Source organism: Euprymna scolopes, chromosome 46 (genome assembly GCF_053919585.1).
Source record: "Euprymna scolopes isolate OS-2025 chromosome 46, ASM5391958v1, whole genome shotgun sequence".
NCBI lineage: Eukaryota > Metazoa > Mollusca > Cephalopoda > Sepiida > Sepiolidae > Euprymna > Euprymna scolopes.
Genome location: NC_136527.1, coordinates 119,468,609 through 119,488,186, shown reverse-complemented (window position 1 = coordinate 119,488,186; position 19,578 = coordinate 119,468,609). Strand labels below are relative to the sequence as shown.

The 19,578-nt window shown below is 23.2% G+C and overlaps 1 long non-coding RNA gene across 1 annotated transcript in view; it reads left to right on the top strand.

Annotated features, from left to right (window-relative positions):
- LOC145271380 (uncharacterized) overlaps positions 1-6,798 on the top strand; it is a 27,649-nt gene extending 20,851 nt beyond the window's left edge. The window contains exon 2 of the long non-coding RNA XR_013865844.1: positions 1-6,798. This exon is cut by the window's left edge and continues 1,504 nt beyond it. This is a non-coding gene — a long non-coding RNA (uncharacterized LOC145271380).
- Positions 6,799-19,578: the final 12,780 nt, after the last annotated feature.

Below are 19,578 nucleotides of genomic sequence, written 5' to 3'. Positions count from 1 at the left end.
ATGCACACTGATAAAAAACCTCATTCATGTGATATTTGTGATTTAGCATTTTCCCAGAAATATTATTTAAAAACTCATATGTTAACACACACGGGTGAAAAACCTTATTCATGTGAAGTTTGTGGTGCAGCATTTTCCCGTAAACTTTCTTTAAAAAGACATATGTTAACACACACGGGTGAAAAACCTTATTCATGTGAAGTTTGTGGTAGAGCATTTACCCAAACAAATTCTTTAAAAAGACATGTTCACACATGTACAATGAAAAAGGGCAAAAAAAACAACATCTGAACATCTTCAGATCAATGACAATCTCATTGAAGATTTAGGAGAGGGTGCCACGTACAAATATCTCGGCATCAAGGACAACATCATTGTGGAACTTGATTAAATCCGACATAGGGCAGAAAAGGAATATACAGTACGTCTGAAAAAGATCCTCAAAACCCAAACCAAAACTAATATCGGGATGCCAAACCCTGTTGGCACATAGCCTTTACGCTGCCCACCACAATAAAGTATTGGAAGATTTATGGGGAGAAGCAGCTTGAAAGATCACCAATAACATCAAATGGAAAGGTGATGATGTTCGATGACAAAGATCTACAGGTGGGCAGATATATAAAAGACAAGGCAATCAAGCCAGACATTGTGAGATGGAACAAGCCTAAAAAACTAACGACAGAAGATAACCAAGTATCAGGACCCAAAGAATAATTTAAAGATGACATGGTGTCTCAGAGAGACATTATAATTTAAAGACATTAGACTGGTTGTGATGCAACTGGCTTAGTGAAAAAGAATCTTAAGTGTTAGCTTAAAAATTTATCAAGTAAAATAAAAAAAAAGTGAAAAACCCTCCTTATTCTTGTCAAGTGTGTGGTTCAACATTTTCCCATAAAATAAGTTTAAAATATTCAATAAATAAAAAAAAACTCCTTATTCTTGTCAAGTGTGTGGTTCAACATTTTCCCATAAAATAAGTTTAAAATATTCAATAAATAAAAAAAAACCTCCTTATTCTTGTCAAATGTGTGGTTCAATATTTTCCCAAAAAATAAGTTTAAAATATTCAATAAATAAAAAAAAACTCCTTATTCTTGTGAAGCTTGTGGTTCAACATTTTCCCACAAAATAAGTTTAAAATATTCAATAAATAAAAAAAGAACCTCCTTATTCTTGTCAAGTGTGTGGTTCAACATTTTCCCACAAAATAAGTTTAAAATATTCAATAAATAAAAAAAAACTCCTTATTCTTGTCAAGTGTGTGGTTCAACATTTTCCCACAAAATAAGTTTAAAATATTCAATAAATAAAAAAAAACTCCTTATTCTTGTGAAGCTTGTGGTTCAACATTTTCCCACAAAATAAGTTTAAAATATTCAATAAATAAAAAAAAACTCCTTATTCTTGTCAAGTGTGTGGTTCAACATTTTCCCACAAAATAAGTTTAAAATATTCAATAAATAAAAAAAAACTCCTTATTCTTGTGAAGCTTGTGGTTCAACATTTTCCCACAAAATAAGTTTAAAATATTCAATAAATAAAAAAAGAACCTCCTTATTCTTGTCAAGTGTGTGATTCAACATTTTCCCACAAAATAAGTTTAAAATATTCAATAAATAAAAAAAAACTCCTTATTCTTGTCAAGTGTGTGGTTCAACATTTTCCCACAAAATAAGTTTAAAATATTCAATAAATAAAAAAAAACCTCCTTATTCTTGCCAAATGTGTTGTTCAACATTTTCCCACAAAATAAGTTTAAAAAATTCAATAAATAAAAAAAAAACTCCTTATTCTTGTGAAGCTTGTGGTTCAACATTTTCCCACAAAATAAGTTTAAAATATTCAATAAATAAAAAAAGAACCTCCTTATTCTTGCCAAATGTGTTGTTCAACATTTTCCCATAAAATAAGTTTTAAAAATTCAATAAATAAAAAAAACCCTCCTTATTCTTGTCAAGTGTGTGGTTCAACATTTTCCCACAAAATAAGTTTAAAATATTCAATAAATAAAAAAAAACCTCCTTATTCTTGTCAAGTGTGTTGTTTAACATTTTCCCACAAAATAAGTTTAAAATATTCAATAAATAAAAAAAAACCTCCTTATTCTTGTGAAGCTTGTGGTTCAACATTTACACATAATATAAGTTTTACAGCACATATGTCTACACACACTCAACAAACCTCAATCACAAAGCTGAAAAGTGAGCAGGGAAGTTCCTAGAGGAGCTAAACCAGGAGTACATAGACAAGAATGCTTCACTCCAATGGCTCAAGAGTGGGAGACTTCCATTTGATGAGGAAAGATTCATTGTAGCCGGGCAAGATCAGGCCATACTCACAAATGGATTTTAAAAAATGGCTGGCCTACAAACAAATGACCAGTGTAGGTTTTGCCACTCAGCGATTGGACGCCCAAGCCATCTATCTGCATGGCCAATCTTATTGGGAGATGGTCTTTACATTGCTCGTCACAGCAAAGTATGTAAGTATGTAAGTACCTTCATTGGAAGATCTGTGGAGAGATGCCACTAGACAGATCGCAAAACATCTGGGAACATGAACCACCACCGATTAACATCAAATGGAAAAGTGACCATGCTCTATGGCAAAGACATACAGGCAGGCAGATACTTAAAAGACAAGGCCATCACACATTGTTATATGGAAGAAGCCCGAAAGAACTGCACTCATTGTTGATGTCACAGTCTCAAATGATTTTGATTTTGACCTTTACAAAATAATGATCTAAAAACGAAATGGTCTCTGAAAGAAATAAACATTATACCGGTTGTGATAGGAGCAACTGGGTTAATAAAAAAGAATCTTCATAAATACTTAGAAGCAATCCCTGGAAGACCAAGCTGTAACGAAATACAAATAGCAGCCATAAAGGGAACAGCATCTATTCTTAAAAGAGCCCTTGGATATAAATTTAAATCATAACAGAATCAAGTGTTAGCTCCAGGAGGGAGCCCCTTGATCTCTTAATACTTACTGAAGTAAAATAAATAAAAAAAGGGGAAAGCAACATTCTTGTGAAGTTTATGGATATGTTTCTCAATAATCAAAGTTAGTAGGTCATATGAGAACTCACACTGGGGAAAGCAACATTCTTGTGAAGTGTGTGGATATTCTTGTCTCAAAAATCTATCCTTGTTACACATGATCCTTTAAAGAAATAAATATTCCGTTATAGGATGAACTTGACAGTATGTAAATATCTTCATTGGAAGATCTGTGGAGAGATGCAACTTGACAAGTCACATGTATATACACGTCAGGGAGAAGCAATTCTCCTGCCAGGTGTGCATAACCCACATTAGCTTTCATCAGGAATGGTGCACCTTCTCCAAGTGATGGATACTCCACCAGACTAGATAAATTCTTTTCCTGGAATCCAGTAAGACCAAAAAATATACTACAACATATGAAAATGGTTTATTGGGGAGAGGAAATTATGTTCTTAGTTTCTCAAACACCTAATATCTGGATGACCTTAATAAAGCTCAACGGGAAAAGAAAACAAAATATCAGGACCTAAAAAATGATCTAAAAACGACATGGTCTCTGAAAGAAATAAACATTATACCAGTTGTGATAGGAGCAACTGGCTTAATAAAAAAGAATCTTCAGAAATACTTAGAAGCAATCCCTGGCAGACGAAGCTGTAACAAAATACAAATAACAGCCAAAAAGGGAACAGCATAATTTCTTAAAAGAGCCTTCGGATATAAATTTAAATCATAACGGAATCAAGTGTTAGCTCCAGGAGGGATTAATCCCTTGATCTCTTAAAACTTACTGAAGTAAAATACATAACAAGACTAAACAAGCGACAAAAATATTGGGAATTAATATTCCTGCTGAACCAAGTACAAGAGAGATCAAGCATTTACAGGAACAACGAGAATATTAAAAAGAGCTCTCGGTTGGTTTCAATAAAAAGCAGGGGAAGGATGTCAGCTGGTTTGGCTGCCCCATACCCAGCATTACAATCTTCAAATAAAGAAAATGAAAAAAGATGAGAACACTAATTGCAACATAAATAAGAAGAAAGAACATTAAATGAATACTCACTGGACAATATCCTTGACTGTCTAAGGTCTCTCTGTACAGGGGTTTGTCAGAACAACCTGGCATGAGGATACTTTGTCCATAGAAGTAAACCCTGACCAAATATTCAAAATCACATAGTATTCGCAGCTCAAATGAGATCTCCTCAAAATGGCTAATTCATATTAGCTTTTACGAGGAATGGTGCACCTTCTCCAAGTGATGTTACTTCAAGTAATAGCACGAAGCTGAATACTCCACCAGACTAGATAAATTCTTGTCCTGGAATCCAGTAAGACCAATCGACCAAAATGAAAGATATACTACAATATATAAAAATGGTTAATTGTGGAGAGGAAAAATATGTTCTCAATTTCTTCAGTGTTTGAGAAATAAAGAATGTATCTCATATAGAGATCAAGTGTTAGCTCCAGGTCGTGGGCCCCTTGTTTTCTGAGAACTTCAACTGAAGCAAAATAAAACAAAAGTGAAAGGCCTTATCCATGTCAAATTTTTAATACAGCATTTTTTGATAAAACTATTTTAAAAAAGCATATGCTCACACACACTGTCCTCGAGTGTCTAAGGTCTCTCTGTAAAGGGGTTTGTCAGAACAACCTGGCATAAGGATACTTTGTCCATAGAAGTAAACCCTGACCAAATATACAAAATCAAATAGTATTCGCTGCCCAAATAAGATCTCCCCACTATGGCTTACCCACACTAGCTTTTATGAGGAATGGTGCACCTTCTCCAAGTGATGTTATCTCAAATAATAGCTCGAAGTTGGATACTCTACCAGACTAGATGAATTATTGCCCTGGAATCCAGTAAGACCAAGAGACCTAAACGAAAGATATGCTACAACATATGAGAACATTTGAAAGATAAAGAACTTTAATGGAACATTCAAATATCTAAGTATCTCATATAGACGCCTCAATTTCTAAGAACTTCGACTGAAGTAAAACAAAACAAAATGAACACTGAAAAAATGAAAAATATACCAAGACTTTCTAAAAGAGGAATCTTGATGAGTGTGGCCAACATCAGTGTGCAAAGTATTTTCTGAAGGAACTCTTCTAGGAATACGTAGACAGAGAAAGACTTGATCCCTCTGCCACAATCAGAAGAGGGTTATAATAGCAAGTCAAGATCAGGGATTGATGACCAATGCCTTCGAGAAGATATAAAGTTTAAGTAACAACAACAGATGCAGGTTCTGTCACACAGAAATGGAAAGTGTGAGCCACCTGGTATCAAGTTCTTTAGTATCTCCACTGGAACATCTAAAATCCAATGCGAACATCAACATGAAAAAACTGTTGGAAAGGAATCATATACCATACCTTACAACCTATCTTCCTGGTGAACCAATTGAAAGAGAGATCCAGAGATTTGCACTTAGGTCGGAAGCTTGTTTGGCTGCGCCATACCCAATTTATAACCCAAAAATAAGGACATTAAAACAGAGCGAAATGTGTGTGGTTCAGCATTTTCCCATGAGTACAAAGACATATTCCCAGAAATCAACTTTAACTAATATGTGCACATGCACTGCTATGACAAAGATATATAGGCAGGAAGATACATAAAAGACAAGGCCATCAAGCCAGACATTGCAATATGGAACAAGCCCAAAGGGACTGCACTCATTACCGATGTCACAGTTCCAAATGATTTTGGCCTTAATAAAGCTGAATGGGAAAAGATAACAAAATATCAGGATCTTAAAATGATCGAAAACGACATGGTCTCTGAAAAAATAAACAGTTGTGATTAATAAAAAAGAATCTTCATAAGTACTTACTGAAAGACAAAGCTGTAACAAAATACAGTAAAGTAACAAGAGAACTTGAATGCATAATACTAAGTCTGACTAAATATTCAAAATTAAAAGCTTTCAAAGGGAAACCCTGACTAAATTTTGAAAATCACATATTTATAGGGTAAATAGGATTTGCTTGGTATCGATAACTCACACTGGTGGTGATGATGAAGGGTGCACCTTCTCCAAGATACTCCACCAGATTAGATAAATTCTTGTCTCCACTAGAAAGTCTGTATTTAAAGACGAATGAACAACTGTTAAAACTAAGACGAGAAAAGTTAGTCATGCATTTAAAAGTAAAATACTGTACTTCACATTAAATCAAATTACAGAAACCGTCAACACAATAGCGCCTAAGGAATGTGAGAACTAAAGGACAAAATAATGGAACCGTTGGTTATGAGGCTAAAGTATGTAAACACAATGTTCTTACTTTCTACTCTGTTAACAATTGCAATAATTAGAGAACATGTCCACAGGGTTATGAAAAACGTTTTTATTTGAATACAACGGTTTCTGTCTTCTTCAGGTAATCATTCGTAATATACCAAGTATGCAAATTTATCCAAAATGTCGCTAACACTAACATTCATAATGTTATTATTTGAATGTTTACTTGGCGTCCATCTTCCTCTAAATCCCCCCTGAGCTGAGGTAGATATATAAAATTGATTCGTCTCTGAAACGAGCGTACCCCATTCGTCCACAGGGGTATGAAAAAACGTTTTTATTCGCATATAACTTTCTGTCTTCTTCAGGCACACATTTGTGATAAACCAAGTATGCAAATTCATCCAAAATATCGAAACTAATAAAAATGCTATCATTTGAATATTAAATCCTTCCTGTGCTAATGTAGAAATATATGAATAAAGTTGATATTGTCTCTGAAATGAGCGTACACCATTCTAAGTTGTTATTGGTTTCAATTGTAAATGTTCTTTTTTAGTTTTAAGCTTTAGATTGTTTTCATCTTCTATAAATTATATAACATGAAGACAACTTTATTTGCCCTTTTCTATAAATTATATAAAATGAAGACAACTTTATTTGCCATTTTCTATAAATTATATATAATGAAGACAACTTTATTTGTCATTTTCTATAAATTATATATAATGAAGATAACTTTATTTGCCATTTTCTATAAATTATATATAATGAAGAAACTTTATTTGTCATTTTCTATAAATTATATATAATGAAGACAACTTTATTTGTCATATTCTATAAATTATATATAATGAAGACAACATTATTTGTCATTTTCTATAAATTATATATAATGAAGACAACATTATTTGTCATTTTCTATAAATTATATATAATGAAGACAACTTTATTTGTCATATTCTATAAATTATATATAATGAAGACAACTTTATTTGCCATTTTCTATAAATTATATATAATGAAGACAACTTTATTTGTAATATTATATAAATTATATATAATGAAAAGAACTTTATTTGTCATTTTCTATAAATTATATATAATGAAGACAACTTTATTTGTCATTTTCTATAAATTATATATAATGAAGACAACTTTATTTGTCATTTTATATAAATTATATATAATGAAGACAACTTTATTTGTCATTTTCTATAAATTATATATAATGAAGACAACTTTATTTGTCATTTTCTATAAATAATATATAATGAAGACAACTTTATTTGTCATATTCTATAAATTATATATAATGAAGACAACATTATTTGTCATTTTCTATAAATTATATATAATGAAGACAACATTATTTGTAATTTTCTATAAATTATATATAATGAAGACAACTTTATTTGTCATATTCTATAAATTATATATAATGAAGACAACTTTATTTGCCATTTTCTATAAATTATATATAATGAAGACAACTTTATTTGTCATATTCTATAAATTATATATAATGAAGACAACTTTATTTGTAATTTTCTATAAATTATATATAATGAAGACAACTTTATTTGTCATTTTCTATAAATTATATATAATGAAGACAACTTTATTTGCCATTTTATATAAATTATATATAATGAAGACAACTTTATTTGTCATTTTCTATAAATTATATATAATGAAGACAACTTTATTTGTCATTTTCTATAAATTGTATATAATGAGGACAACTTTATTTGTCATTTTCTATGAATTATATATAATGAAGACAACTTATTTGTCATTTTCTATAACTTATATATAAGGGAGACAAGTTTTTTTGTCATTTTCTATAATTTATATATAATGAAGACAACTTTATTTGTCATTTTCTATAAATCATACATAATGAAGACAACTTTATTTGTCATTTTCTATAAATTATATATAATGAAGACAACTTTTTTATCATTTTCTATAAATTATATATAATGAAAGAACTTATTTGTCATTTTCTATAAATTATATATAATAAAGAGAACTTATTTGTCATTTTCTATAAATTATATATAATGAAGACAACATTATTTGCCATTTTATATAAATTATATATAATGAAGACAACTTTATTTGCCATTTTCTATAAATTATATATAATGAAGACAACTTTATTTGCCATTTTCTATAAATTATATATAATGAAGACAACTTTATTTGTCATTTTATATAAATTATATATAATGAAGACAACTTTATTTGTGATTTTCTATAAATTATATCTAATGAAGACAACTTTATTTGTCATTTTCTATAAATTATATATAATGAAGACAACTTTATTTGTCATATTCTATAAATTATATATAATGAAGACCACATTATTTGTCATTTTCTATAAATTATATATAATGAAGACAACATTATTTGTCATTTTCTATAAATTATATATAATGAAGACAACTTTATTTGTCATATTCTATAAATTATATATAATGAAGACAACTTTATTTGCCATTTTCTATAAATTATATATAATGAAGACAACTTTATTTGTCATATTCTATAAATTATATATAATGAAGATAACTTTATTTGTCATTTTATATAAATTATATATAATGAAGACAACTTTATTTGTCATTTTCTATAAATTATATATAATGAAGACAACTTTATTTGTCATTTTCTATAAATTATATATAATGAAGACAACTTTATTTGTCATATTCTATAAATTATATATAATGAAGACAACATTATTTGTCATTTTCTATAAATTATATATAATGAAGACAACTTTATTTGTCATATTCTATAAATTATATATAATGAAGACAACATTATTTGTCATTTTCTATAAATTATATATAATGAAGACAACATTATTTGTCATTTTCTATAAATTATATATAATGAAGACAACTTTATTTGTCATATTCTATAAATTATATATAATGAAGACAACTTTATTTGCCATTTTCTATAAATTATATATAATGAAGACAACTTTATTTGTCATATTCTATAAATTATATATAATGAAGACAACATTATTTGTCATTTTCTATAAATTATATATAATGAAGACAACTTTATTTGTCATTTTCTATAAATTATATATAATGAAGACAACTTTATTTGCCATTTTATATAAATTATATATAATGAAGACAACTTTATTTGTCATTTTCTATAAATTATATATAATGAAGACAACATTATTTGTCATTTTCTATAAATTATATATAATGAAGACAACTTTATTTGTCATTTTCTATAAATTATATATAATGAAGACAACTTTATTTGTCATTTTCTATAAATTATATATAATGAAGACAACTTTATTTGTCATTTTCTATAAATTATATATAATGAAGACAACTTTATTTGTCATATTCTATAAATTATATATAATGAAGACAACTTTATTTGTCATTTTCTATGAATTATATATAATGAAGACAACTTTATTTGTCATTTTCCATAAATTATATATAATGAAGACAACTTTATTTGTCATTTTCTATAAATTGTATATAATGAGGACAACTTTATTTGTCATTTTCTATGAATTATATATAATGAAGACATTTTATTTGTCATTTTCTATAACTTATATATAAGGGAGACAAGTTTTTTTGTCATTTTCTATAACTTATATATAATGAAGACAACTTTATTTGTCATTTTCTATGAATCATACATAATGAAGACAACTTTATTTGTCATTTTCTATAAATTATATATAATGAAGACAACTTTTTTATCATTTTCTATAAATTATATATAATGAAAAGAACTTATTTGTAATTTTCTATAAATTATATATAATAAAGAGAACTTATTTGTCATTTTCTATAAATTATATATAATGGAGACAACTTTATTTGTCATTTTCTATAAATTATATATAATGAAGACAACATTATTTGCCATTGTATATAAATTATATATAATGAAGACAACTTTATTTGCCATTTTCTATAAATTATATATAATGAAGACAACTTTATTTGCAATTTTCTATAAATTATATATAATGAAGACAACTTTATTTGTCATTTTCTATCAATTATATATAATGAAGACAACTTTATAAGTCATTTTCTATAAATTATATATAATGAAGACAACTTTATTTGCATTTTTCTATAAATTATATATAATGAAGACAACTTTATTTGTCATTTTCTATAAATTATATATAATGAAGACAACTTTATTTGTCATTTTCTATAAATTATATATAATGAAGACAACTTTATTTGCCATTTTATATAAATTATATATAATGAAGACAACTTTATTTGTCATTTTCTATAAATTATATATAATGAAGACAACTTTATTTGTCATTTTCTATAAATTATATATAATGAAGACAACTTTATTTGTCATTTTCTATAAATTGTATATAATGAGGACAACTTTATTTGTCATTTTCTATGAATTATATATAATGAAGACAACTTATTTGTCATTTTCTATAACTTATATATAAGGGAGACAAGTTTTTTTGTCATTTTCTATAATTTATATATAATGAAGGCAACTTTATTTGTCATTTTCTATAAATCATACATAATGAAGACAACTTTATTTGTCATTTTCTATAAATTATATATAATGAAGACAACTTTTTTATCATTTTCTATAAATTATATATAATGAAAAGAACTTATTTGTCATTTTCTATAAATTATATATAATAAAGAGAACTTATTTGTCATTTTCTATAAATTATATATAATGAAGACAACTTTATTTGTCATTTTCTATAAATTATATATAATGAAGACAACATTATTTTCCATTTTATATAAATTATATATAATGAAGACAACTTTATTTGCCATTTTCTATAAATTATATATAATGAAGACAACTTTATTTGCCATTTTCTATAAATTATATATAATGAAGACAACTTTATTTGTCATTTTCTATCAATTATATAGAATGAAGACAACTTTATTTGTCATTTTCTATAAATTATATATAATGAAGACAACTTTATTTGCCATTTTCTATAAATTATATATAATGAAGACAACTTTATTTGCCATTTTCTATAAATTATATATAATGAAGAAGACTTTATTTGTCATTTTCTATAAATTATATATAATGAAGACAACTTTATTTGTCATTTTATATAAATTATATATAATGAAGACAACTTTATTTGTCATTTTCTATAAATTATATATAATGAAGACAACTTTATTTGTCATTTTCTATAAATTGTATATAATGAAGACAACTTTATTTGTCATATTCTATAAATTATATATAATGAAGACAACATTATTTGTCATTTTCTATAAATTATATATAATGAAGACAACATTATTTGTCATTTTCTATAAATTATATACAATGAAGACAACTTTATTTGTCATATTCTATAAATTATATATAATGAAGACAACTTTATTTGCCATTTTCTATAAATTATATATAATGAAGACAACTTTATTTGTCATATTCTATAAATTATATATAATGAAGACAACTTTATTTGTCATTTTCTATAAATTACATATAATGAAGACAACTTTATTTGTCATTTTCTATAAATTATATATAATGAAGACAACTTTATTTGTCATTTTGTATAAATTATATATAATGAAGACAACTTTATTTGTCATTTTCTATAAATTATATATAATGAAGACAACTTTATTTGTCATTTTCTATAAATTATATATAATGAAGACAACATTATTTGTCATTTTCTATAAATTATATATAATGAAGACAACTTTATTTGTCATATTCTATAAATTATATATAATGAAGACAACATTATTTGTCATTTTCTATAAATTATATATAATGAAGACAACATTATTTGTCATTTTCTATAAATTATATATAATGAAGACAACTTTATTTCTCATTTTCTATAAATTATATATAATGAAGACAACTTTATTTGCCATTTTCTATTAATTATATATAATGAAGACAACTTTATTTGTCATATTCTATAAATTATATATAATGAAGACAACTTTATTTGTCATTTTCTATAAATTATATATAATGAAGACAACTTTATTTGTCATTTTCTATAAATTATATATAATGAAGACAACTTTATTTGTCATTTTCTATAAATTTTATATAATGAAGACAACTTTATTTGTCATTTTCTATAAATTATATATAATGAAGACAACTTTATTTGTCATTTTCTATAAATTATATATAATGAAGAGAACTTTATTTGTCATTTTCTATAAATTGTATATAATGAGGACAACTTTATTTGTCATTTTCTATGAATTATATATAATGAAGACAACTTATTTGTCATTTTCTATAACTTATATATACGGGAGACAAGTTTTTTTGTCATTTTCTATGAATCATACATAATGAAGACAACTTTATTTGTCATTTTCTATAAATTATATATAATGAAGACAACTTTTTTATCATTTTCTATAAATTATATATAATGAAAAGAACTTATTTGTCATTTTCTATAAATTATATATAATAAAGAGAACTTATTTGTCATTTTCTATAAATTATATATAATGAAGACAACTTTATTTGTCATTTTCTATAAATTATATATAATGAAGACAACATTATTTGCCATTTTATATAAATTATATATAATGAAGACAACTTTATTTGCCATTTTCTATAAATTATATATAATGAAGACAACTTTATTTGCCATTTTCTATAAATTATATATAATGAAGACAACTTTATTTGTCATTTTCTATCAATTATATATAATGAAGACAACTTTATTTGTCATTTTCTATAAATTATATATAATGAAGACAACTTTATTTGCCATTTTCTATAAATTATATATAATGAAGAAGACTTTATTTGTCATTTTCTATAGATTATATATAATGAAGACAACTTTATTTGTCATATTCTATAAATTATATATAATGAAGACAACTTTATTTGCCATTTTCTATAAATTATATATAATGAAGACAACTTTATTTGTCATATTCTATAAATTATATATAATGAAGACAACTTTATTTGTCATTTTCTATAAATTATATATAATGAAGACAACTTTATTTGTCATTTTCTATAAATTATATATAATGAAGACAACTTTATTTGTCATTTTATATAAATTATATATAATGAAGACAACTTTATTTGTCATTTTCTATAAATTATATATAATGAAGACAACTTTTTTATCATTTTCTATAAATTATATATAATGCAGACAACTTTATTTGTCATATTCTATAAATTATATATAATGAAGACAACATTATTTGTCATTTTCTATAAATTATATATAATGAAGACAACATTATTTGTCATTTTCTATAAATTATATATAATGAAGACAACTTTATTTGTCATATTCTATAAATTATATATAATGAAGACAACATTATTTGTCATTTTCTATAAATTATATATAATGAAGACAACATTATTTGTCATTTTCTATAAATTATATATAATGAAGACAACTTTATTTGTCATTTTCTATAAATTATATATAATGAAGACAACTTTATTTGCCATTTTCTATTAATTATATATAATGAAGACAACTTTATTTGTCATATTCTATAAATTATATATAATGAAGACAACTTTATTTGTCATTTTCTATAAATTATATATAATGAAGACAACTTTATTTGTCATTTTCTATAAATTATATATAATGAAGACAACTTTATTTGTCATTTTCTATCAATTATATATAATGAAGACAACTTTATTTGCCATTTTCTATAAATTATATATAATGAAGACAACTTTATTTGTCATTTTCTATAAATTATATATAATGAAGACAACTTTATTTGCCATTTTATATGAATCATACATAATGAAGACAACTTTATTTGTCATTTTCTATAAATTATATATAATGAAGACAACTTTTTTATCATTTTCTATAAATTATATATAATGAAAAGAACTTATTTGTAATTTTCTATAAATTATATATAATAAAGAGAACTTATTTGTCATTTTCTATAAATTATATATAATGAAGACAACTTTATTTGTCATTTTCTATAAATTATATATAATGAAGACAACATTATTTGCCATTGTATATAAATTATATATAATGAAGCCAACTTTATTTGCCATTTTCTATAAATTATATATAATGAAGACAACTTTATTTGCCATTTTCTATAAATTATATATAATGAAGACAACTTTATTTGTCATTTTCTATCAATTATATATAATGAAGACAACTTTATTTGTCATTTTCTATAAATTATATATAATGAAGACAACTTTATTTGCCATTTTCTATAAATTATATATAATGAAGACAACATTATTTGTCATTTTCTATAAATTATATATAATGAAGACAACTTTATTTGTCATTTTCTATAAATTATATATAATGAAGACAACTTTATTTGCCATTTTATATAAATTATATATAATGAAGACAACTTTATTTGTCATTTTCTATAAATTATATATAATGAAGACAACTTTATTTGTCATTTTCTATAAATTATATATAATGAAGACAACTTTATTTGTCATTTTCTATCAATTATATATAATGAAGACAACTTTATTTGTCATTTTCTATAAATTATATATAATGAAGACAACTTTATTTGTCATTTTCTATAAATTATATATAATGAAGACAACTTTATTTGTCATATTCTATAAATTATATATAATGAAGACAACTTTATTTGTCATTTTCTATAAATTATATATAATGAAGACAACTTTATTTGTCATTTTCTATAAATTATATATAATGAAGACAACTTTATTTGTCATTTTCTATAAATTGTATATAATGAGGACAACTTTATTTGTCATTTTCTATGAATTATATATAATGAAGACAACTTATTTGTCATTTTCTATAACTTATATATAAGGGAGACAAGTTTTTTTGTCATTTTCTATAATTTATATATAATGAAGACAACTTTATTTGTCATTTTCTATAAATCATACATAATGAAGACAACTTTATTTGTCATTTTCTATAAATTATATATAATGAAGACAACTTTTTTATCATTTTCTATAAATTATATATAATGAAAAGAACTTATTTGTCATTTTCTATAAATTATAAATAATAAAGAGAACTTATTTGTCATTTTCTATAAATTATATATAATGAAGACAACTTTATTTGTCATTTTCTATAAATTATATATAATGAAGACAACATTATTTTCCATTTTATATAAATTATATATAGTGAAGACAACTTTATTTGCCATTTTCTATAAATTATATATAATGAAGACAACTTTATTTGCCATTTTCTATAAATTATATATAATGAAGACAACTTTATTTGTCATTTTCTATCAATTATATAGAATAAAGACAACTTTATTTGTCATTTTCTATAAATTATATATAATGAAGACAACTTTATTTGCCATTTTCTATAAATTATATATAATGAAGACAACTTTATTTGCCATTTTCTATAAATTATATATAATGAAGAAGACTTTATTTGTCATTTTCTATAAATTATATATAATGAAGACAACTTTATTTGTCATTTTCTATAAATTATATATAATGAAGACAACTTTATTTGTCATTTTCTATAAATTATATATAATGAAGACAACTTTATTTGTCATTTTCTATAAATTGTATATAATGAAGACAACTTTATTTGTCATATTCTATAAATTATATATAATGAAGACAACATTATTTGTCATTTTCTATAAATTATATATAATGAAGACAACATTATTTGTCATTTTCTATAAATTATATATAATGAAGACAACTTTATTTGTCATATTCTATAAATTATATATAATGAAGACAACATTATTTGCCATTTTATATAAATTATATATAATGAAGACAACTTTATTTGTCATATTCTATAAATTATATATAATGAAGACAACTTTATTTGTCATTTTCTATAAATTACATATAATGAAGACAACTTTATTTGTCATTTTCTATAAATTATATATAATGAAGACAACTTTATTTGTCATTTTATATAAATTATATATAATGAAGACAACTTTATTTGTCATTTTCTATAAATTATATATAATGAAGACAACTTTATTTGTCATTTTCTATAAATTATATATAATGAAGACAACTTTATTTGTCATATTCTATAAATTATATATAATGAAGACAACATTATTTGTCATTTTCTATAAATTATATATAATGAAGACAACATTATTTGTCATTTTCTATAAATTATATATAATGAAGACAACTTTATTTGTCATATTCTATAAATTATATATAATGAAGACAACTTTATTTGCCATTTTCTATAAATTATATATAATGAAGACAACTTTATTTGTCATATTCTATAAATTATATATAATGAAGACAACTTTATTTGTCATTTTCTATAAATTATATATAATGAAGACAATTTTATTTGTCATTTTCTATAAATTATATATAATGAAGACAACTTTATTTGCCATTTTATATAAATTATATATAATGAAGACAACTTTATTTGTCATTTTCTATAAATTATATATAATGAAGACAACTTTATTTGTCATTTTCTATAAATTATATATAATGAAGACAACTTTATTTGTCATTTTCTATAAATTATATATAATGAAGACAACTTTATTTGTCATTTTCTATAAATTATATATAATGAAGACAACTTTATTTGTCATTTTCTATAAATTATATATAATGAAGACAACTTTATTTGTCATTTTCTATAAATTATATATAATGAAGACAACTTTATTTGTCATTTTCTATAAATTGTATATAATGAGGACAACTTTATTTGTCATTTTCTATGAATTATATATAATGAAGACAACTTATTTGTCATTTTCTATAACTTATATATAAGGGAGACAACTTTATTTGTCATTTTCTATAAATTATATATAATGAAGACAACTTTTTTATCATTTTCTATAAATTATATATAATGAAAAGAGCTTATTTGTCATTTTCTATAAATTATATATAATAAAGAGAACTTATTTGTCATTTTCTATAAATTATATATAATGAAGACAACTTTATTTGTCATTTTCTATAAATTATATATAATGAAGACAACATTATTTGCCATTTTATATAAATTATATATAATGAAGACAACTTTATTTGCCATTTTCTATAAATTATATATAATGAAGACAACTTTATTTGCCATTTTCTATAGATTATATATAATGAAGACAACTTTATTTGTCATATTCTATAAATTATATATAATGAAGACAACTTTATTTGCCATTTTCTATAAATTATATATAATGAAGACAACTTTATTTGTCATATTCTATAAATTATATATAATGAAGACAACTTTATTTGTCATTTTCTATAAATTATATATAATGAAGACAACTTTATTTGTCATTTTCTATAAATTATATATAATGAAGACAACTTTATTTGCCATTTTCTATAAATTATATATAATGAAGACAACTTTATTTGTCATATTCTATAAATTATATATAATGAAGACAACTTTATTTGTCATTTTCTATAAATTATATATAATGAAGACAACTTTATTTGTCATTTTCTATAAAATATATATAATGAAGACAACTTTATTTGTCATTTTCTATAAATTATATATAATGAAGACAACTTAATTTGCCATTTTATATAAATTATATATAATGAAGACAACTTTATTTGTCATTTTCTATAAATTATATATAATGAAGACAACTTTATTTGTCATTTTCTATAAATTATATATAATGAAGACAACTTTATTTGTCATTTTCTATAAATTATATATAATCAAGACAACATTATTTGTCATTTTCTATAAATTATATATAATTAAGACAACTTTATTTGTCATTTTCTATAAATTATATATAATGAAGACAACTTTATTTGTCATATTCTATAAATTATATATAATGAAGACAACTTTATTTGTCATTTTCTATAAATTATATATAATGAAGACAACTTTATTTGTCATTTTCTATAAATTATATATAATGAAGACAACTTTATTTGTCATTTTCTATAAATTGTATATAGTGAGGACAACTTTATTTGTCATTTTCTATGAATTATATATAATGAAGACAACTTATTTGTCATTTTCTATAACTTATATATAAGGGAGACAAGCTTTTTTGTCATTTTCTATAATTTATATATAATGAAGACAACTTTATTTGTCATTTTCTATAAATTATATATAATGAAGACAACTTTATTTGTCATTTTCTATAAATTATATATAATGAAGACAACTTTATTTGCCATTTTCTTTAAATTATATATAATGAAGAGAACTTTATTTGTCATTTTCTTTAAATTATATATAATGAAGACAACTTTATTTGTCATTTTCTATAAATTATATATAATGAAGACAACTTTATTTGTCATTTTATATAAATTATATATAATGAAGACAACTTTATTTGTCATTAAGACAACTTTATTTGTCATTTTCTATAAATTATATATAATGAAGACAACTTTATTTGTCATATTCTATAAATTATATATAATGAAGACAACATTATTTGTCATTTTCTATAAATTATATATAATGAAGACAACATTATTTGTCATTTTCTATAAATTATATATAATGAAGACAACTTTATTTGTCATATTCTATAAATTATATATAATGAAGACAACTTTATTTGCCATTTTCTATAAATTATATATAATGAAGACAACTTTATTTGTCATATTCTATAAATTATATATAATGAAGACAACTTTATTTGTCATTTTCTATAAATTACATATAATGAAGACAACTTTATTTGTCATTTTCTATAAATTATATATAATGAAGACAACTTTATTTGTCATTTTATATAAATTATATATAATGAAGACAACTTTATTTGTCATTTTCTATAAATTATATATAATGAAGACAACTTTATTTGTCATTTTCTATAAATTATATATAATGAAGACAACTTTATTTGTCATATTCTATAAATTATATATAATGAAGACAACATTATTTGTCATTTTCTTTAAATTATATATAATTAAGACAACATTATTTGTCATTTTCTATAAATTATATATAATGAAGACAACTTTATTTGTCATATTCTATAAATTATATATAATGAAGACAACTTTATTTGCCATTTTCTATAAATTATATATAATGAAGACAACTTTATTTGTCATATTCTATAAATTATATATAATGAAGACAACTTTATTTGTCATTTTCTATAAATTATATATAATGAAGACAACTTTATTTGTCATTTTCTATAAATTATATATAATGAAGACAACTTTATTTGCTA